Source organism: Pelobates fuscus, chromosome 2, assembly GCF_036172605.1.
Source record: "Pelobates fuscus isolate aPelFus1 chromosome 2, aPelFus1.pri, whole genome shotgun sequence".
Taxonomy (NCBI): domain Eukaryota; kingdom Metazoa; phylum Chordata; class Amphibia; order Anura; family Pelobatidae; genus Pelobates; species Pelobates fuscus.
The window spans coordinates 184,904,092-184,928,501 of record NC_086318.1 but is presented as its reverse complement, the minus strand read 5'-3'; the positions used below and the strand labels follow the sequence as shown (position 1 = coordinate 184,928,501).

The 24,410-nt window shown below is 40.5% G+C and overlaps 1 protein-coding gene across 2 annotated transcripts in view; it reads left to right on the top strand.

Annotated features, from left to right (window-relative positions):
• IMPG1 (interphotoreceptor matrix proteoglycan 1) overlaps positions 1-24,410 on the top strand; it is a 500,344-nt gene extending 475,934 nt beyond the window's left edge. For both annotated transcript variants that reach the window (XM_063443013.1, XM_063443012.1), the window contains exon 17: positions 23,613-24,410. The gene's annotated coding sequence lies outside the window, so the exon portion shown is untranslated. The remainder of the gene's footprint in view (positions 1-23,612) is intronic.

Genomic DNA, 24,410 nt, shown 5'->3' with positions numbered 1-24,410 from the left:
CTATATTATGCATTTATTTAACTCCTATAGCTTGTATCAATTTTTATAGTTTATTATTTATCATTAAGTTATGTATTGTGAATTATAACGTACTCGGGTAATTGCTCTTATTACATAGAGAGATATGTATTATGAGGTATTATTATATTCACTTATTATATTCACTTTTTATATTTTGTTTCGCTATTTAGTACATACACCTGTATTGCAGAAAGAGTGGCAGCGTATCCCACACTGCAACAGGTGTCATTCGCACGGGTGGTATTTTTACAAAGGCATATTTATATTCATATGTTTATTGATTATGTTTGCAATTATGTACTGCATTACAGCGGAACATACATTATCGACACTGCTCTTGGGGCATATACATACCTCTACACTTTCATGGCTATCTATCACATTCACTATTAAGTTCTGCAATACAGCGGAACATACACTGTTGTCTGGATTATGTAAAAAAAATTTTATAACATCACATGTTTAAGATCATTCACTATATGCTCATTCAGGTTGTAGATTTTGGGCACATTGTTGTCACGTGGGTGTATCTTTCTATGATATCACACTGTTTAAGACCTTTCACTATATCCTTGCTCAGCCTGCAGATTTTGGACACAGAATGTTGCTTAGCAACTGTAGATACAAGGCACGTCACAGCACGTATCACGTGCACGTATAGTGGGAGGAGTCTTAGCGGGTGTGCGCGCGCATACCCGGAAGGGCTATTGTACACGGCTGACACGTTTTCACTGCACCTGGGTGAGTTTTACCAATTAGATTTACCTATATATTGTCAGTATTTTGTAATTGTATTTATTGTTTTGTTACCCTGAGGAAAGTCCCGAGCTGGGACTGAAACGTTGGTCTCTCTTTTAATTCTTTTTCAATAAAATTTTGGACTTTTACAAGACCGGTGAGCGGCAGTTTTTTGCAGTATTATCTATATATATATATATATATATACACATGTATTCTATATAGGTATGTAATGGTAATATACAAATATAATATAAAACTTCAGCAGTTTAGTTTTGTGCTCATATTGTAAAAGCAGTTGGAAATGTGAGACTAGGAATTATAAGTTACTAGTTCTAGTTCCCAAAGCTCACTGGCTTGTAGCACGGGATGCATGGGATGATCAAGGTATCAAGGTATGGTTAATGACAGTTGTAAAAAGAAACCACTGTAAGATAACTTAGATCAGGGGTTCCCAATTAAATAATTGGACAGATACATACACACACACACACACACTGGCACATAGATACACACACCTTGACACACAGTGTGTATCTGTGTGCGTGTCCCTGTGTGTGTGTGTGTGTCCAGGTGTGTATATGTGTGTCACAGTGTGTGTGTATATCTGTGTTTGTATGTGTCTGTGCATCAAGGTGTGTGTATCTGTGTTTGTATATGCCAGTGTGTATGAATCTGACACACAGATGCACACACTTTGGCAGATAGTGGCACACAGATACACACACTGACACATATACACACAGCTTGACAGACAGTGTGTATCTGTGTGTGTATGCATCTGTGTGTCAAGGTGTGTGTATCTATGTTTCAAAGTGTGTGTATCTGTGGTTGTATGTGCTGGTGTGTGTCAAGGTGTGTATATTAGTGTTTACAAGGGCCAGTGTGTGTATCTCTGTGTCAGTGTGTATGTGTGTGTGTGTGTGTGTGTGTGTATATGTATCTGTCACACAGATACACACTGGCACATAGTGGCACACGGCACACAGATACAAATATACACACACTTAGATACACACTGACAAACACATCTTGACTCACAAATACACCCACACTCAGATATACACAGTGACATAAACACACACTTGCACCCACAGATACACACTGGCACATACACACACTGACACACTCAGATACACACACACTGCAATACACACACACACACACACACACACACACACACACTTAGATACACACAGTGACACATACACAAACCTTGACACACAGATACACACACTAACGCACTCAGACACACACTTTTTGACAGACACACATACACTCTCACTGACAAACACACATATTATTATTTTATTATTTATATAGCGCCATCACATCTCTAGCGCTGTACAATGGGTGGACTAATGGGTAGACATGTTATTTTAACCAGACAATTGGATGTACAGGAACAGAGAGGTGGAGGGCCCTGCTCAATGAGCTTACATTCAGGAGGGAGTGGGGTATAGTGACACAACAGGTAAAAGTAGGGGTACAAAGTAGGTTGTTAGAAAAGTATTAATTGAGAATTTAGTAGGTAAATTTTGACAGTTGCAGGAGAGGAGTCATGGGGGATAAAAACCTGCTAACAGTTTAATTGATATGCTTTCTTGAAGACGTGAGTTTTCAATGATTCTTTGAATGAGTGGAGACTGGGTAAAAGTCTTACGGAGAAGGGAAGGGAGTTCCAAAGAAGAGGTGCAGAAATCTTGGAGGCAAGCATTAGAGGTGAGTTAATGGACAGAGGATATACGTAGGTCTTTGGCAGAGCATAGGGGCCTCGACAGGACATACTTGTGTATTAGGGAGGATAGGTAGGTTGGAGCAGCATTATGTAGGGACTTGTAAGCAAGCACCAGAATTTTACAGACACACATACAAACACATATACACTCTCACTGACAAGAACACATACATTCTCACTGACAAACACACTCTCACACGTTCACTCTCACTGGCAAACACACATATACTCTTTGACAGACACACAAACTCCCTAACAGACACACATACAATTTATTTTTATTTTTTCATCCACCCAGCACCCCAAACTTTAGGAGTGTTGGCATGGAGTCCCTGGGGTCCAGTGGGGCTGCTGAGCGGCAGGCGTGCAGGCTGTGAGGGAGCAGTGATCTCCCTGCTCAGCTCCCTCACTGCCTCTTAGTGATGCCAAAGTGACGTCATATTCCCGCTCCAGCATCACTGCTGTACGCGCAAGGGAGCTGAGCAGGGAGATCACTGCTCACTGCTCCCTTGCCGACTGCGGCCATTTTATTTTTTAAACTTTTGGCGGAACCCCAATTGTGTTCTTGCGGAACCCTAAGGTTCCGCGGAACACCAATTGGGAAACACTGACTTAGATGCTTCCCCTTTTAATATTTTTAATAATTCATGATACAATGTGCTGACTGCATTTAAAATTACTGCTAATTTTGTTATTTTTGTACGTGCTCTCTATATGGATCACTGAGCTTATGAATGTATATAGCAGTAACTTATAAACTTATGATATTTGTATTGTATTTGCATCATGTTTAGAGCAAAATGTTTTCACAATCTAATATAGAAGTTACAAACTCAATACAAAATATTTTTCTGTGAACAGCAAGTCTCCATGTATAGTTTTATGTTTTTTGTTCTGAAGTGGCAATATGTATGTGAACAGGTTGTTGATTAAAGGAGAAATCTGATTGCCATTATGGAGTCAAGATGGATTGCTTTTCCTTTTTTCATGTGGCATAATTGGCAACAGTTGGGTTTTTTGCCTTCTTTTAAAGGATCACTTTAGGGTCAGGAACACAAACATGTATTCCTGACCCTATAGTGTTAACACCACCACCAAGCCCCCCTGGGTCCCTTATGCCTCCATAAATATAGTAAAAACCTTACTGTATTCAAGCCTGAATCTGTAAATCTGCATGCTGTTAGACTCAGAAAAACAAGCAGTCTGCTGACATGTGGTAGCCTGAGCCAATCACAGTGCTTCCCCATAGGTTTGGCTGAGACTGACAAAGAGGCAGATCAGGGGCAAAGCCAGCATGATTCAAACACAGCCATGGCCAATCAGCATCTCCTCATAGAGATATACTGAATCAATGAATCTCTATGAGGAAAGTTCAGTGTCTGCATGCAGAGGGAGGAGATACTGAATCACATGATGCTGTGCACAGTGCTGCCCTGTACTCTGCTGACAGCAGATCTGAGTGGATGGAAGTCCCTCTGGTTCACTCTGAGTTATTGCAACTGGAGGTTTTCCTAGCTTTCCATGTAAACACTGTATTTTCTCAGAAAATATAGTGATTACATGAGAAAGGCTGCAGGGAGCTATAGTTCTCACCTGAACAACCTCATCAAGCTGAAGTTGTTTAGGGTACTATAGTGTCCCTTTAAATCAATAGCATACATAATTGGGTTTCAAGGGTTAAGCTTGATGGACTCAAACTTTGTTTTCGAGTGTAGTGGATGCATGGAATAGCCTTCCAGCTGAAGTGGTAGAGGTTAACACAGTAAAGGAGTTTAAGCATCCATGGGATAGGCATAAAGCTATCCTTACTATAAGATAAGGCCAGGGACTAATGAAAGTATTTAGAAAATTGGGCAGACTGGATGGGCTGAATGTTTCTTATCTGCCGTCACATTATATGTTTCTATGTTTTAAACCTAGATCTCTATGTAACTATGTAATTAGAGAGTCCTGTTTAAAAGAACACTAAAGGTATGCATCCCTATGCTATAGTGCAGGTGGATGCTACCACCCTCACTATGAGGTTGTAAAAGATAATCTTTATTTGCCGTTACTCCCTTACAACGTGTGCCCCACCTCCTTATCTGAGATGATCAAACTTGATTAGTTCAGCCAATCCAATGCTTCCTCATATTAAAGCATTATGGTTTTCCATATAATTGATATTTGGCATTATTTGTGCAGCTGATTTTCTATCAAACTCTTCTATGGTTGGAAATTTTGTTTTCTACATTTTTATCAAAACTTTACAGTATGGAGGCAAACATTATATTTGTGGACAAGGAATGTTCTAGTTAGGAGATTTCCTGAATTGTTTTAATTTACATCCCAAGGCCGGATTAAGATGTTATTGGGCTTGGTGCTACGATGGGACTAATTACAGAATCTTATCGACAGAAATGAGTGAAACAGTCATACCTCCCTGTTTTGTATCTGGTGGAGGTGGTGTCAAAGGAAGTCAGAGGATGCATTTATAAGAAAACACATACCCCTATGCTAATCTCTCCCTTTTATCTCTCAACCAAATCCATACCACCGACATTGGCATCCTGTGAAACAGGATGTTGGTTGGCGGAATAAAAGGATGTAGGCCAGTGACACGAATAACGTAACCAGCATGTTCCACACACACAGGTTTCTCAATTATTGTGGCAGTTAATGGGATACATTTGGACATACATACATTTCCTTAACTACATTTTGACCATGTCTGAGGTAGTTAGTCCATAACTTGAAATTACTGGCACAAAAATATAAAAAAGTAACTTTAAAAGATGAGTATGCATTGCTACTATTCTCTGTTTCTATTTGAAGCTTACCAGTAATTTTTACTGGCATCACATTGTGGTTGTGCATTTCTTGTACAGTGTACGTGTCAATGTACAAAACTACCAAAATGTATTTGTTCAGCTACGCCCTCGGTTTAAAGCTTACTCACTTGTTTGGAGGTAACAACGCAAATTTGGGACATATGCATAACTCTTTTCAACCATTACTGGTTTCATTAGGTAACCAAAATGTACAAGTTTTCAGAAAGTATAGCCCTTACAGTACTTAAACCTGACGAAATTCATCCAAATTTAAATTCGGACCGAAACGAATTGCACATGTCTAGTAAAAACATCGGACCAGTCACTTTCCTCTAGTTGCACACTTCCCATTTGAATTTGTAGTGTGTGTTAGGCTTAATATGTTAGGAGCATTATATGGAAATCAGGCCTGACTTCTTATGCAATAGTCTACAAGTAATCTCATAAAAAGTGGGATTTTTCTTCAGGGTATTCTCTTAAGAGCATACAAAGGGGAGAGACCCAAAATAATTCTGACTGGTGAAATTGAAACTACCCCACCAGGTGCACCTTAATTGTCACAGAAACCCAGGCAACTAAATGTCTGACCTCCATAATACCTTTCTGTATCCATCATTGAAAAGCTGAAGAGGGTAACCCCTTGGCGAACGCAGGATTATAATTTACTGTCTTCTGAGGAGAGGTCACCTACCACCCTATACCGTTTCCGTAATCATAAGGAGTGCTGGACCGGGGATAGGATTTTATAAGAGCTGTGTTAGGGTGTCATAAAATTGACTGTAATGGGACAACAAGGATCCTCATCTCTTCTTCCAAGACTAATGTATTTAAATTAACATGGCAAATTGAGTGGCCTTATAGTATGCGAATAAATGTGGAACGCCCAAGAAATTGTCACTTTTCTAAATTAAGTCTAGACTGGGGAAGAAGGGGAGGTCTTGCAAAGGCTGCAGACAAGAAAGCTGCAGCTTTTGCAAGCTGTTTTTACATATACCTAATATTTTATGTCAGGACATAATAACAATCCTGTTCCTTAGGAGGTGTTAAAATTAAGTAAATACAACCTAAGTTGACAACAGACTAACACATGGCGTATTACACCGTGTCATTTATTTATCAAAAATAAAGCCAAAATGGAGAAGCCATTTGCGAACAACAATTGCTTCCATAGGAATTAAGAGTATAAGTAGCAGACAGGTGCTGCTAATCATATTTCCTTGATTAACTGAAAAGTAGAAAACAATCAAGACAGTTGTCAATCTTCCCAGGGGTGGACGTCCCAGCAAATTCAGCCCAAGGTCAGATCTTGCAATGAAACATAGAATGTGATGGCAGATAAGAACCATTCGGCCCATCTAGTCTGCCCAGTTTTCTAAATACTTTCATTAGTCCCTGGCCTTATCTTATAGTTAGAATAGCCTTATGCCTATCCCACGCATGCTTAAACTCCTTTACTGTGTTAACCTCTACCACTTCAGCTGGAAGGCTATTCCATGCATCCACTACCCTCTCAGTAAAGTAATACTTCCTGATATTATTTTTAAACCTTTGTCCCTCTAATTTAAGACTATGTCCTCTTGTTGTGGTAGTTTTTCTTCTTTTAAATATAGTCTCCTCCTTTACTGTGTTGATTCGCTTTATGTATTTAAATGTTTCTATCATATCCCCCCTGTCTCGTCTTTCCTCCAAGCTATACGTGTTAAGATCCTTTAACCTTTCCTGGTAAGTTTTATCCAGCAATCCATGAACCAGTTTAGTAGCCCTTCTTTGAACTCTCTCTAAGGTATCAATATCCTTCTGAAGATATGGTCTCCAGTACTGCATACAGTACTCCAAGTGAGGTCTCACCAGTGTTCTGTACATGAGCACTTCCCTCTTTCTACTGCTAATACCTCTCCCTATACAACCAAGCATTATGCTAGCATTTCCTGCTGCTCTATTACATTGTCTGCCTACCTTTAAGTCATCAGAAATAATCACCCCTAAATCCCTTTCCTCAGATGTTGAGGTTAGGACTCTATCAAATATTCTGTACTCTGCCCTTGGGTTTTTACGTCCAAGATGCATTATCTTGCACTTATCCACATTAAATGTCAGTTGCCACAACTCTGACCATTTTTCTAGTTTACCTAAATCATTTGCCATTTGGCTTATACCTCCTGGAACATCAACCCTGTTACATATCTTAGTATCATCCGCAAAAAGACATACCTTACCATCAAGACCTTCTGCAATATCACTAATAAAAATATTAAAGAGAATGGGTCCAAGTACAGATCCCTGAGGTACCCCACTGGTGACAAGCCCAAGCTTCGAATATACTCTATTGACTACAACCCTCTGTTGCCTGTCACTCAGCCACTGCCTTCCAAACAATATTGGAATCCAAACTTAAAGATTGCAGTTTATTGATAAGCCTTATATGTGCAACAGTGTCAAAAGCCTTACTTAAATCTAGGTAAGCAATGTCTACTGCACCACCCTGATCTATAACTTTAGTTACCCAATCAAAAAAAATCAATAAGATTAGTTTGGCATGATCTCCCCGAAGTAAACCCATGTTGTCTCTGATCTTGAAATCCATGTTTTTTTTAGATGTTCAACAATCCTATCCTTTAACATGGTTTCCATCACTTTCCCCACTACTGAAGTAAGGCTTACTGGCCTATAGTTGCCCTACTCCTCCCTATTGCCTTTCTTGTGAATGGGCACAACATTCGCTAACTTCCAATCTTCTGGGACTACTCCTGTTAACAATGATTGGTTAAATAAATCTGTTAATGGTTTTGCTAGTACACCACTAAGCTCTTTTAATAGCTTTGGGTGTATTCCATCAGGTCCCATTGACTTATTTGTCTTTACTTTTGACAGTTGAAATAGAACCTCTTCCTCTGTAAACTCACGTGTAATAAATGACTCATTTATCCTTTTTCTTAACTGAGGTCCCTTTCCTTCATTTTCATCTGTAAATACCGAACAAAAATATTCATTGAGGCAGTCAGCTAGACCTTTATCCTCATCTACATACCTTCCTTCTTTTGTTTCTAAACTAATTAATCTTTGTTTTACTTTTCTTTTCTCATTTTTGTATCTAAAAAATGTTTTGTCCCCCTTTTTTACTGACTGTGCTATTTTCTCTTCTGTGTGTGATTTGGAAGCTCTTATAACTTGCTTAGCCTCTTTCTGCCTAATCTTATAGGTCATTCTGTCTTCCTCACTCTGTTTTTTTTATAATTACTAAATGCTAACTTTTAGTTTTTTACTATTTTGGCCACATCTGCGGAGTACCACAGTGTTTTCTTGAATTTTTTGCTTTTACTGACAAGCCTAATGCAATTTGCAATAATGCAATAATGCAATTAAAAGAAGAAAAACTACCACAACAAGAGGACATAGTCTAAAATTAGAGGGACAAAGGTTTAAAAATAATATCAGGAAGTATTACTTTACTGAGAGGGTAGTGGATGCATGGAATAGCCTTCCAGCTGAAGTGGTAGAGGTTAACACAGTAAAGGAGTTTAAGCATGCGTGGGTGTCAGGGTACCTGTTGTCTCTACCTCAGAGGAGGTGAGATACTTAGACGTTCATCCTCTCAGAGGGGTTGACTCACTCGTTCCTCGCAGTTCTCTCGGCCGTTTACACGCCGGCCGCGAGGGACCCGCTTCCTTTTATGACGCGGCGCTCAGTAGCCGACGTCATGACGACAATCCGTTCCGACCTGTCAATCAAGTCCCGACCACGAATCAGGACTCGTCGGGGGCGTGATTACCTATCTAGAACCAGGGTATAAAGTAGGGCTTTATGCATTTGCTCATTGCCCTGTCGTGGTTCTAGCTTGTCTAGTCACTCAGTGCTCTTGTTATCTATTTGTCTCTTTGGTTTTGACCCGGCTTGTTTGTTATACCCTGCTTACCTCTATTACCCTTTAACTCGGCTTGTCTCTCGCCTATCTGCTCTCTCGTTCCCTCGACCTCGGCTTGTCTCTAGACCATTCTTTGCTTACTCCTTACGTTAGTCCGGCCATTCTAAGGTCCGGTATACGTACCTACCTCCTGTTTGTACTTTGCGTGTTGGATCCCTGTCCCGATCCTGACATTACGACAGGGCCAATGGATCCTGCAGGTACAAACACTCAGGTTGGTTCTTCCGACTCTAGATTTGAGGCCATAGATCATAGAATGGATCAAATGGCTCTAGTGCTGCAGGCTTTATTATCTCGTTCTAATAATCAACCAGAAGAGATGCGTACTACATCCATCTCCCCTGTAAGTTCAGGTCTAGAGGTAGCCACAGTAGGTGCTTCTTCCCGTATTACTCCTCCTGTACGTTATGGTGGCTCTCCGGATAAGTGTCGTGGTTTTTTAAACCAGATAGGTATTCATTTCGAATTACAACCCCGCTCCTACCCTACTGATAGGGCGAAGGTTGGATTCATTATCACACTACTCATTGAAAAGGCTCTGAGATGGGCCAATCCATTGTGGGAGAATGATAACCCGTTCTATAATTATAATGCCTTTGTCGCTGCTTTTAGAAGAACTTTTGACCCTCCAGGTAGAAAGGTCAATGCAGCTAGATTATTGTTGTGCCTTAGACAAGATAACCGAACCCTTGTGGATTATGCACTAGAGTTCAGGTCCTTGGCGGCAGAAGTTAAGTGGAATGAACAGGCTTATATAGACGTATTTTTAAACGGACTATCAGATGAAATTCTAGACGAGGTTGCTACAAGAGAGCTTCCTGAAAATTTGGAGGATTTAATTTCTTTTATTTCTCGTATTGATGAACGTTTAAGAGAGAGGCAGAACACTCGAGATAGAACCCGTAGACCTTCCTTTAAACTAGCTCCCTCATTTCAAAGTCCTGAATCCACAACCTCAGCTTTTCCAGAACCTATGCAGATAGGCAATACTCGCCTCTCAGAAGAAGAGAGACAGTACAGGAGAAGGGAGGGATTGTGTATGTATTGTGGAGTAAGAGGGCACCTACGCCTAAATTGTCCTAATCGCCCGGGAAATGCTCGCACCTAAGTTTCTCTAGAGGACAGGCCTTGGGTGTTTCTATTTTGTCCTCTATACATAATTATAAAGATCACAGGCTTCTGCTACCTGTTTCTTTAGCTTGGGAGAAGGGAATACTAAAAACTTTGGCGTTGGTAGATTCCGGAGCTGCTGAGAGCTTTATTGACCAAGTTTTTGTTACTAAACACTCTATTCCATCCCAGCTAAGGGATACACCCTTGGCTGTTGAGGCCATAGATGGTAGACCATTATCTGAACCTGTTATTTTTCGTGAGACCATACCTGTTAACTTAACTGTTGGTATCCTACACGAGGAAGGCATATCTCTTATGCTTATTTCGTCTCCTTCTGTTCCTATAGTCCTGGGGTATCCGTGGTTAAAGAAACATAACCCTATCATTGATTGGGAACTAGGGGAGATAGTCTCATGGGGTCAGGGTTGCCAGAGCAGGTGCTTACAGAAAGTCTCACCGGTTTGCGTAGTTAACGCACCGGCTAATTCTACCCAGTCTACAGACGTACAAATACCGCCTCTGTACCTGGATTTAAAGGCAGTCTTTGACAAAAAGAATGCTGACACTTTACCTCCACACAGGCCCTTTGACTGCAAGATCAGACTCCTGCCTGGGACCATGCCTCCGAGGGGTACGGTATACCCTTTATCCACTAAGGAAAACTTAGTCTTAGAGGAGTATATTCATGAGAACCTAGACAAAGGATTCATTAGGAGATCCTCCTCCCCTGCCGGGGCTGTTTTTTTTTTTGTGAATAAGAAGGATGGCACGTTAAGGCCTTGCATTGATTATCGAGGCTTGAATAAGATAACGATTAGAAATGCCTACCCGATTCCTTTGATTACTGAGCTCTTTGATCGCCTAAAAGGCTCCAAGATTTTCACCAAGTTAGATCTCAGAGGGGCGTATAACTTGATGAGAATTCAGCAGGGTGACGAGTGGAAAACAGCGTTCAATACCCGATATGGGCACTATGAGTACACGGTAATGCCTTTTGGGCTCTGTAATGCACCGGCAGTATTTCAGGACCTGATCAATGAAGTTCTTAGGGAATTTCAACAGGATTGCGTTATTGTATATTTGGATGATATACTAATACACTCTAGAGAAATTGAGACCCACCACAGACAAGTCAGAAGGGTATTGCGCAAACTTCTACAACATGGGTTGTACTGCAAATTGGAGAAATGTAGTTTTGACCAATCTCAGATAAACTTTCTTGGTTACGTGATTCCTGGGGACGGGTTTAAAATGGATCCGGATAAACTCCAGTCTATTTTAGATTGGCCATTACCCAGGGGTCTCAAAGCCATTCAGAGGTTTATTGGATTCTCCAATTATTACAGGCGTTTCATTAAAGGATACTCTTCTATTATTGCCCCTATTACCAATATGACCAGACAGGGGGCTGACACTAAGACTTGGTCTACTGAAGCTCTCGTTGCTTTCAAGACACTCAAGGAACTTTTTGCTTCTGCACCAATTTTAGTTCACCCTGATACGACTTTGCCTTTTCTACTCGAGGTAGACGCCTCAGAGACAGGGGTGGGCGCTATCTTGTCTCAAAGGTTAGGTGTGGATAAACCGTTACATCCATGTGTTTTTTTTTCCAAGAAATTATCTGGGCCTGAAAGCAGATATGACATTGGTGACAGGGAACTACTAGCGGTCATCATGGCTTTAAAGGAGTGGAGACATTTATTGGAAGGGACCTTGCATCCTGTTACTATTTTGACGGATCACAAGAACTTGTCCTATATTGGGGAGGCCAAGCGCTTGTCCGCCAGGCAAGCTCGTTGGTCCTTGTTCCTCACTCATTTCAATTACGTGCTCACTTATAGACCTGGTTCTAAGAACTCTAAAGCCGATGCTTTGTCTCGCCAACATGAACCTTCTACTATATCTGAGGCGGTTTTGTCTTCTATAGTTCCCAAGTGCAATATTATCGCCAACACGAGTCTCAGGATTCATTCTCCGTTGCTGGCCGAGATCATGAAGTTACAGCATCTGGCTCCTAGACAGGGTCCTGGGGCAAGGTATTTCGTTCCTCCTGAACTCCAACTGGAACTGTTACAGTGCTTTCACAACAGTAAGGTGGCTGGGCATCCTGGCATTCGCAAGACCTGTGCCTTGATTTCCAAAGATTTCTGGTGGCCTTCACTACGTAAGGATATTAGGGATTTCGTCGGAGCATGTGAGGTCTGTATGAAGACTAAACAACCTCATACGCTTCCATGTGGGCTTTTGCATCCCTTGGAAATTCCCGAGAGACCGTGGTCCTGTCTGGCTATGGACTTCATTGTCGATTTGCCTGTTTCTAAAAAACAGACTGTTATCCTCACGGTGGTTGACAGGTTTACTAAGATGGCTCATTTCGTGCCCTTACCTAAACTGCCATCTTCTCCCAAATTGGCTGAGATATTCGTGAGAGAAATTTTTCGTTTACATGGGATACCCTCCGAAATTGTTTCTGATAGAGGTTCCCAATTTGTTTCCCGTTTTTGGAAATCCTTCTGTTCTCAACTGGGCATCAAATTGAATTTCTCTTCTGCCTATCATCCCCAGTCTAACGGAGCTGCTGAACGCACCAACCAAAAGATTGAACAATATTTACGTTGTTTTGTTTCCGAACACCAGGACGATTGGGTCGGTCTGATTCCTTGGGCGGAGTTTGCACACAACAATCTCGTTTGTGATTCCACTCATTCTAGCCCCTTTTTCATGAATTATGGCTTTCATCCTTCCATTCTTCCCTCGGTTTCTCCTTCCCAAGGGGTACCGTCGGTTGATGTTCATGTTGCCAGTTTGAGGAAGTTGTGGGATCAAACTCGACAAATTCTCCTGCATAATTCCGCGTTGTTCAAGAAACACGCTGATAAGCGTAGAAGGGCGGCTCCGGCTTTTGTTCCAGGTGATAGGGTATGGTTGAGTACCAGAAACATTCGCTTGAAGGTTCCTTCTATGAAATTCGCGCCTCGTTACATTGGCCCTTACAGGGTTCTGACTCGAATTAACCCAGTTGCGTATCGTCTGGCCCTTCCATCTGCCTTACGCATTCCTAACTCCTTTCATGTTTCCTTGTTGAAGCCTCTAGTATGCAACAAGTTTCCCTCCGCTGTATCCTCTCCTCGCGCTGTTCAGGTTGAGGGCCAGGAGGAGTATGAGATCAACTCCATCCTCGATTCTCGAATCTCTCGGGGGAGGTTACAATATCTTGTTGGCTGGAAGGGATATGGTCCTGAGGAGAGGACTTGGGTACCTCAGGAGGATGTGCATGCTCCTCGCCTCCGCAGGGCTTTTCACTCTCGTTTTCCATCTCGCCCCGGTTCCTTCCGCCCGGTGGGCGTTTCTGAGAGGGGGGGTACTGTCAGGGTACCTGTTGTCTCTACCTCAGAGGAGGTGAGATACTTAGACGTTCATCCTCTCAGAGGGGTTGACTCACTCGTTCCTCGCAGTTCTCTCGGCCGTTTACACGCCGGCCGCGAGGGACCCGCTTCCTTTTATGACGCGGCGCTCAGTAGCCGACGTCATGACGACAATCCGTTCCGACCTGTCCCGACCACGAATCAGGACTCGTCGGGGGCGTGATTACCTATCTAGAACCAGGGTATAAAGTAGGGCTTTATGCATTTGCTCATTGCCCTGTCGTGGTTCTAGCTTGTCTAGTCACTCAGTGCTCTTGTTATCTATTTGTCTCTTTGGTTTTGACCCGGCTTGTTTGTTCTACCCTGCTTACCTCTATTACCCTTTGACTCGGCTTGTCTCTCGCCTATCTGCTCTCTCGTTCCCTCGACCTCGGCTTGTCTCTAGACCATTCTTTGCTTACTCCTTACGTTAGTCCGGCCATTCTAAGGTCCGGTATACGTACCTACATCCTGTTTGTACTTTACGTGTTGGATCCCTGTCCCGATCCTGACAGTGGGATAGGCATAAGGCTATCCTAACTATAAGATAATGCCAGGGACTAATGAAAGTATTTAGAAAACTGGGCAGACTAGATGGGCCGAATGGTTCTTATCTGCCGTCACATTCTATGTTTCTATGTTTCTAATTTTCTGTTGCCTTCCAAAGTGCAACTTTTAAATAATCCCATTTCTCTTGGACTCCATTTAAATTGCTCCAGTCTGATAATGACTCCTTTACACATATTCTAATTTTAGAAAAGTCTGTTTTTCTAAAGTCTAAAACTTCTGTTTTTGTGTGGTGTGACTCAGTCACTGTTCTTATAATAAACCACACTGACTGATGATCACTGGATCCTAAACTTTCACCTACAGTAATATCTGATACCAAATCTCCATTTGTTAACACTAAATCTAGTATGGCCTCTTTACGAGTTGGCTCCTCAACGACTTGTTTTAGAGACAATCCGAGTAGGGAGTTTAGAATATGTGTGCTTCTGGCACAAGTAGCTATTTTTGTTTTCCAATTCACATCAGGAAGATTAAAGTCACCCATGATGATAACTTCCCCCTTCATTGTCATTTTAGCTATTTCCTCAACTAGTAGATTATCTAACTCTTCATTTGTCCTGGGGGCCTATAAATCACACCTACACGAGTTACTGTGTGATTACCAAATTCTAACGTAACCCAAACGGACTCTATGTTCGCCTCACTAACCTTTATTAGGCTAGATTTTATGCTATCCTTCACATACAGGGCCACCCCTCCCCCTTTCTTGCCTTCCCTGTCTTTTCTATATAAAGAGTACCCTGGTATTGCTATGTCCCAGTCATTTTTCTCATTATACCATGTCTCATTAACAGCGACTAAATCTACACTATCAGATGCCATTATTGCCACAAGTTCATGGATCTTATTCCCTAAACTGCGAGCATTTGTAGACATGACTCTAAGCTTATCATTTTTTAACACACTTGCTACAGGCACCTTCTGTCCTTGTTTTGGGGGACAATTGGATTGATGTTTTATCACCCTTTTGCCCCCCCCCCCTCCTAGTTTAAATACATCCAAGCAAAACCTCTGAACTGCTCACCGAGAACATTTGTTCCCTTTTGAGAAAGATGCAAACCATCTTTTTGTACAGTTTATTTCCATTCCAAACAGAGCTACCATGAGAAATAAAGCCAAATCCTTGCTCCCAACACCATTCACCAAGCCACAAGTTAAAGTCCCTAATACGCCTCCGCCTGCCATTCTGAGAGTTATGCACAGGCAGAACTTCAGAGAATGACAGTGTGGAAGCCAGCTGCCGTATATCATTGGCAAAAACACTCAAAACTTCCTTAACCTCTGAAACCTCATTGCAAGCCAAGTCATTTGTCCCTAAATGGACAAGTACATCCAATTACCCTTCCTGCTTTGCTTGCTTAACAATATTACAGATATGTCTTATGCAGTAGCTCCAGGAAGACACCTCACAAGACCACCATTGTCCATCTCCACACCTCTTATGATGGAATCCCCCAACAACAACTGCTTTCTATTAGGGCTCACCATTGTCTTGAAGCCTCTCTGCACAACACCACTAGCCTCAGTGCCTCTCTGCACAACACCACTAGCCTCAGTGCCTCTCTGCACAACACCACTAGCCTCAGTGCTTCTCTGCTCAACACCACTAGCCTCAGTGCTTCTCTGCACAACACCACTAGCCTCAGTGCCTCTCTGCACAACACCACTAGCCTCAGTGCCTTTCTGCACAACACCACTAGCCTCAGTGCCTCTCTGCACAACACCACTAGCCTCAGTGCCTCTCTGCACAACACCACTAGCCTCAGTGCCTCTCTGCACAACACCACTAGCCTCAGTGCCTTTCTGCACAACACCACTAGCCTCAGTGCCTCTCTGCACAACACCACTAGCCTCAGTGCCTCTCTGCACAACATCACTAGCCTCAGTTCCTCTCTGCACACCACTAGCCTCAGTTCCTCTCTGCACACCACTAGCCTCAGTTATCTCCAACCACCACTAGCCTCAGTGCCTCTCTGCACAACACCACTAGCCTCAGTGCCTCTCTCCACAACACCACTACCCTCAGTGCCTGTCTCCATGACACCATTACACTCTGAAAGTGCAGAAAATGAGTTATGTAGAGCAACAGACTGTGCAATATGCCTTTTATCCACAACTCTAAGTCTACCAGATCCTACAGTAATCCATCTGCCATTCCTAGTATGTCTCTGTGGCAGTGGCTTTGCAGCAGTTCCAGCCTGAGTTTGTTTACCAGATAATTTACAAATCTCAGACTTCAAAAATACAATCTCCTGCCGCAAGATAGAGAACTGTCTACAGATTAGACAACAACCAAACCTCCAAAAAGTGGAACGCGAAACAAATGCATAGCAACTATTACACTGAACTAAGTCTTCCATTCCAATGAGGTAAATAATTTAAATCAAAGGAATCTTAACTCCTGAATACCTCAGATTACCTCCAGTTTATCTCCAGAATATCTCCAACCACACACACTTAGAAGCAACACTCTCCAGAATATCTCCAACCACAGACACTTAGAAGCAACACTCTCCAGAATATCTCCAACCACAGACACTTAGAAGCAACACTTAGATGAAGCAACCAAGCTATATTAGCCAAGCTAATGACAACAACCCTTATATAACTCCTAAAATCACCACCCACTAGGAATGTTTAACACCTGGGTAGGCCTCTGCTTATTTGCAAACAATAGCTAATTTAAACAGCAATCAATAGTAAGTAGCTAACTAATCAAATCAAATGCCCTATAATTAAATAATAATTAAACCTTGTGCAATCAGTAACCTTTTCCTACAGATGAATCTTACCTGTAACAGTAAAAAAGAAAACTCTTAGCACAAATCTTAGACAGTTGAAGCTTCTTTAAAACTCTCCAGAATGCTCAGAGAGATTGCAAAAAGCCAAAGAGCTACATCTCAGATGCTACAGGCCTCGGTTAGCATGTTAAATGTTAAAGTTCATGACAGTACAAATAGAAAAAGACTAAAGAAATATGGTTTGTTTGGAGGGGTTGCCAAGAGAAAGACTCTTCTCTCTAAAAAAAAACATGGCAGGTTTGCAAAGTTGCATCCGAACAAACCACAAGAGTTCTGGAACAATGTCCTTTGGACAGACAAGAACAAAGTGGAGATGTTTGTATTGCAGCCAAAGGACCTTGGAACCTTGCCGTCAATGAGTTGACCATGAACTACTCTGTATACCAAAGTATTCTAGAGTCAAATGTGAGGCCATCTGTCCAACAGCTAAAGCACACCAGTAAAACTAAAACAGAATGGCTGAAAAAGAAAAGTATGAAGAACACAAAACTGTATTCCTAACACTATAGAGTCCCTCTGCCCCCCACTGAGCAATAAAAAGATTACAAAATTTTCTCCAACTGCGCCGCCGTCATTGTGAGGGGGAAACTAATGCTCATCCCATGGGGATTTGCATGATGCTAGATGTCCTCATGCAAAGCGTGAGGACATACAGCGTTAGTTCAAGGAATTTAACTCTGTGAAAGGCCTGGAAGAGCCTATAGCAGTTGTCTGGTCGATAGCCACTAGAGGCAGTATTAACCCTTTAATGGAATAATTGCAGTTTCTCTACGTTTCTGGCACTGCACCCAGACCACTTCAATTAGATGAATTGGTCTGGATGTCTATTGTGTCCCTTTAATATTTCTGTAAAATATACTGGCTAAAGAAAAAAAAATTGTGTAATTTTGCAAAATTGTAATGCATATCTGAACTGCAATCTGTATTTCAAATAGTCCTATTCCTGCATTTATTCAATAGCAAAATGTTTTTTTTTTCTTTTTAAATGAACGTTATGTTTATACTTTGAAAACAAAAGGTAATTCAAGGGGATAAGCAATGGCATTGGAATAGTTTCTTTCAATCATACAAAGGTTTTTTATAATGGTTTAATCGGGAGCAAAGCATGCACAACTAGAAAGAGCAATTGATCCACCTTTAATATTGAATAGCAACTTTGTTTATATTTATCAGGTGGAACTGCTGTGATAATAGCAGTAGGGGTACCATTCGAACTAGTCAACAATGTGGACGTCCTTATCTCCCTTACTACAATAATATAATAATCAAGGTGTCTGAATTGTGCAAGTAGCCAAGGGACCGCTCACAAAACATCATTATTTTTCCAATTATTTATTTATTACTGTGTTATTTATTATGGGAAATGGTTGTTAACAACAGTGCTTTCTGAAAGATGGACATAACAATCTTACCATGAATGAGATAATCATATGTTCAATACCCAGCATGTGTATGGTATGGATAACCTATTAATCACTGCTCCATAGAGATAAGAGTAGACTTCCTGGCTTGACAACTTTGAAAGCCAAGATAGCACTGTGGATATTATCCTATAATATTGATTAGTTTGTTAGCTGTGGACATATACTAAGAAATATTTTAGAATAGAATACGGCTTATTGATGCAGAAGATCAAGCATGATGATGGGGGGGGGTGGATGTTTACCGCAATATGAAGTCCAGAAAGTCACAGCATTAGGTCCATAATGGTTTTACATATGCATTTTCATTTAGTTCACCAAGTTACTAAGGCTGGAATTATTTTCCTTGATTATAACACTGAAAAAAAGTATCAGCATTTGGTGTTTTATCTGGTGTCTTATTCCATGGGTATATACAGCAACTTTAATATATTAATGTATTTGTTTGCCCTTATTATTTTATATATTGTTTAGAATAGATTTATTAAATTTAGCATATTTATTCCAATGTTATTGAGTTTATTTTTAATAAATATAGGCCATCAAAAACACTAATGCATACCTAAGAAATACATGTATTTTTTTTCTACTATGCTCTCTCGTAGATTTATTTTACTATTCATTATAACTACTATTTCCATATTCTTTTCTTTATTACTGATCTAAGTTAATTTAGAGATTGCAGTAATTGAAAATTAGATTATCTCCAGTAATATTATATCACTTAGTCTACTTAATATTCATCAAGATGTAAATAACTCCCTAAATTGCTGCTCGTATTTTGTCACATTAACAGGGTTATTAACTAAACACCAAATGTTTTCTTTTTAAACATAATCCATAGAAAATGACCGAATTACGACCGCAGTGGAAATTCCCATATTCACTAAAGTCAAATACAGTCAGATTTCGGTCAGCACAAATAAATCTGCAGAAATCACCTGGATGCAAATCGGTGCTTTTGCATCGAAAGTTTACACAAAGTATATGATTCTTAAGATTCACAAAGCATCAATATTAATAAAATTCCAAAGTGAATATATTCTGTCGGATGAACATTTTCACAAAACTATTCACTTGTATTTTTGAAAGTGAGTAATAATTTTATATGATTGCAGGCAGCATGTTTTGAAGCTATTTGAAGCTTTCAGATTTGGATTTCAGCCACCGGACTAGGCCTAAATTGAAAAATTCGGACATTGTTGAATAGCGTGAACAATCATAATGAGAGGAGTAGTGTTAGGTATGGGGTGCTTAACCAATGCCATAATAGGTTTTTAAAGGTTTTAATGTAATAGTTAAACTAGTAAAATAGTTAAAATAACATGCTTTGGTATTTAAACAATAAATAAATACAATAATAAGTAATATTTTTTCTGATTAAAGGGACACTCCAGGCACCATAACAACTTCATCTCAATAAAAAATTTTATGGTGCCCGGAGTTCCATGAAGGCAATCTTCACTCAGGGGTTAAACCATTCTCGAACAATTTAACCCCCAAAGATGCCTCGAATATCAATGTCCACTCCCCCCAGTAGCATCGGTCACCTGAAATTTCTGATTCAGTAAGCGTGGAGTTCTACCGGGTAGGAGTGCTGCTGATTGGCTGAGAGTGGTCTGCTGATGCTCTCAGGCAATCAGTGACTTCCCATTCAACAAACTGCCTGGCAGCATTCTGCACTTCATGAATTTAAAAATTCTATATCCAGATGCCACCTGGGGATAAGTGAACATAGCTGCTGGAGAAAACTTTGGGGTTAGACCATTTGAAAACGGATTAACGCCTGAAGGTAAGAGTGTATCTAGGGGCTTCCTGGTGCCATAACAAATTGATTTAGATTAAGTTGTTTTAGTGCATGGAGTGTACATTTAAGATAAAGCTGTTTTAGGTGACAGTCAGCCATCACATTCCTGTTAATATACACCCATGTGAATTGATTTATCACATAAATCCTAAACAGATCTAGTTATCCAGGTGTAAATTAACAGGTATTTGATTCACTCACAGCAGATGATGTGTGCATACATCTAATAATCATTATAGATGTGCACAGAAAGAATTTTTAAAGAGTTGCACAAAAACAATTTTATTTAAAATTTGTTCATTTGTGCCGAATTTTTCTTTTAATGGAATTTCATTCACCTGACTATTTGAAGTAGCTATCCATCTATTCTAAATAGGAAATGTGTTAATATGTTTTGTTCATTTAATGAAATACACTCAGCTGTTAATCTCCATGGAAATGAATAAGTTCTGTTTGTACAATTACATAGGAGTACATTTACATAAGTAACAAACTGTAACGTGCCTTTATGTTTAACCTTAACAGGCAATAACGTTGTTTAAAATGAGGAAAAGAGGAAATTAAAATAAAATATTTTGCAGTTAAATTGTTAACAAGAATAGATGGACTTGGCCGTGGTGTTTATTTAAAGCTTAAAAGAGGCATACCATCATAACATGATAATGGTTACATATTCACATAAATGTTTCCCTTTACTTCCAAAACTTTTAACTTTCACCATCACTTCATTGCCAGTCACTCATAGCTAACCTGACTGCCTTTTATATACAACCATTTAACACATGTCCCTCTTCAGAACTTGAAACCGAGGTTGGCTTTGCCCCAATGCTTTCCAAAACCACAACAATAATTATAAAGAAAGTTAGCAAGTAGGGGAGGGATGGCGGGGGTCCATCCATGCTTCTCCTGTCCTGAAAGACCTCTGACAGGGATTGCACTGGCGCTGCCACTTTTATGCTTACCTGGCTTCCCGCTCTTTTTCTCACTCAGGCCAGCAACCAACCCCCAGCCAGCTCTTGCCCCAGCAACAGCTGTGTCATCAAATCTGCCCAGTGACTTGTCCTACTCTGCCCAACAACCTAACCAGGGGTCATGAACTTTCACTAACAGGACAACTTAAACCTTTATTGCCACCATACGTATATGCCACAATGCTTAATGCCTGTGGCATCTTAATTCTTTATATTTGGGCCCTTAGAAATGTAGAATCAAAAGTGTTGTATTATGTCTGAAATATATTGTATACAATGAAGTATCTCTTGTATGTGACAGTATTTTGTTACAAGCATTTCAACTCAGAAAAAGTACACATTGTAACTAGAGCCTACTGATGTAGTCAAATAAATGCTGATCTGCAGTAAAATTAACATTAGCAAGTCTATGCCTTTTATAGTTTTACACTTAATCAATGAAATTAAATTATATGTCTGTTAATGTAACGTTATATAAAGATTCTTTATTTTGAATTTAATATTGGAGTCTGGAATCACTTTAGATCATTATAGTTGGGTAAAAAGCATGTTCACTAATAAATAAATAAATATATATACACACTGCTCAAAAAAATAAAGGGAACACTTAAACAACTCAATGTAACTCCAGGCCAATCACACTTCTGTGAAATCAAACGGTCCACTTAGGAAGCAACACTGAGTGACAATCAATTTCACATGCTGTTGTGCAAATGGGATAGACAACAGGTGGAAATTATAGGCAATTGGCAAGACACCCCCAATAAAGGAGTGGTTCTGCAGGTGGTGACCACAGACCACTTCTCGGTTCCTATGCTTCCTGGCTGATGATTTGGTCACTTTTGAATGCTGGCGGTGCTTTCACTCTAGTGGTAGCATGAGACAGAGTCTACAACCCACACAAGTGGCTCAGGTAGTGCAGCTCATCCAGGATCGCACATCAATGCAAGCTGTGGCAAGAAGGTTTGCTGTGTCTGTCAGCGTAGTGTCCAGAGCATGGAGGCACTACCAGGAGACAGGCCAGTACATCAGAAGACGTGGAGGAGGCCGTAGGAGGGCAACAACTCAGCAGCAGGACCGCTACCTCCGCCTTTGTGCAAGGGGGAACAGGAGGAGCACTGCCAGAGCCCTGCAAAATGACCTCCAGCAGGCCACAAATGTGCATGTGTCTGCTCAAATGGTCAGAAACAGACTCCACGAGGGTGGTATCTATGAGGGCCCGACGTCCACAGGTGGGGGTTGTGCTTACAGCCCAACACCGTGCAGGATGTTTGGAATTTGCCAGAGAACACCAAGATTGGCAAATTCGCCACTGGCGCCCTGTGCTCAGATGAGCACATGTGACAGACGTAACAGAGTGTGGAGATGCCGTGGAGAACGTTCTGCTGCCTGCAACATCCTCCAGCATGACCGGTTTGGCAGTGGGTCAGTAATGGTGTGGGGTGGCATTTCTTTGGGGGGCCGCACAGCCCTCCATGTGCTTGCCAGAGGTAGCCTGACTGCCATTGGGTACCGAGATGAGATCCTCAGACCCCTTGTGAGACCATATGCTGGTGCATGGGTTCCTCCTAATGCAAGACAATGCTAGATCTCATGTGGCTGGAGTGTGTAAGCAGTTCCTGCAAGACGAAGGCATTAATGCTATGGACTGGCCCTCCCGTTCCCCAGACCTGAATCCAATTGAGCACATCTGGGATATCATGTCTCGCTCCATCCACCAACGTCACGTTGCACCACAGACTGTCCAGGAGTTGGCAGATGCTTTAGTCCAGGTCTGGGAGGAGATCCCTCAGGAGACCATCCGTCACCTCATCTGGAGCATGCAAAGGCATTGTAGGGAGGTCATACAGGCACGTGGAGGCCACACACACTACTGAGCCTAATTTTGACATGTTTTAAGGACATTACATTAAAGTTGGATCAGCCTGTAGTGTGTTTTTCCACTTTAATTTTGAGTGTGACTCCAAATCCAGACCTCCATGGGTTGAAAAATTTGATTTCCATTTTTTATTTTTTGTGTGATTTTGTTGTCAGCACATTCAACTATGTAAAGAACAAAGTATTTCAGAAGAATATTTAATTAATTCAGATCTAGGATGTGTTATTTTTGTGTTCCCTTTATTTTTTTGAGCAGTGTATATATATATATATATATATATATATACATACATACATACATGATACTGATGTAACTGCAACAGTGTATGTCTTTTGTTTGTGGTTTTTTTTTTTCTCTCTGCAAGAGAAACTAATTTACAAAAAAAAAAAATAACAATCTTCATATCTTCTTCTACAGGTGGACATTGTCAGACTATAGAAAATGAAAATTTTCTGCATATCTCTACCAGGATGTTCCACGAGCAGAATATGCGTTTTCCAGAGTATAAAGTGATATTTGTTTAGAAATTAAAGTGATATATGTGTTAAACATTAGAAATTAGTTGTTTGAGTACTAAAAGATACATTTAAATGTGTGTGTGTGTCACAGAAGAGTTCACACTTATAATACACAATGATTCTTTCAATTATTGGTGAATTATTGTTACACATTTTATATTTACAGATGTAATACATTATCTAATCAAATACCAATTAGTATTATATTAATAGGTTAGTTACTAAAGCATCCCATAAAATAGCATGCACGTTAGCATATTGTAAAAGGAATAAGTGTAGATTACACATTTATTGTATAAAGCTTTTTAACTGTGTGTGCTTAATCTAGTACCATGTACACTTTATTTCAATAAAAGATTCACAAGAGACCTACGTACAACATAACATCTCTAAATGTCATGTTCATTAAAACAAATATCTAACATTTATCAATTGTTAAAATAAATAGTATTTCATACTTGAGAGAAATTGTAATAGTTATGAATTTTGTCTCTTGCACATTTTAAGTTTGTATGATCAGTATAAAAACTCCTGTGATCACCGTGAGATATACTCATTCCCTGGTCATATAATGGCAAAAAATGGTCCTAATGTTAAGTATTAGTATTCATGGTCTCTAAACAAATTCCATACATTCCATGTTTTTCTGGATTTAAAAGTTATTACTTATCAAGAATAAAACGGATTGTACACCTTT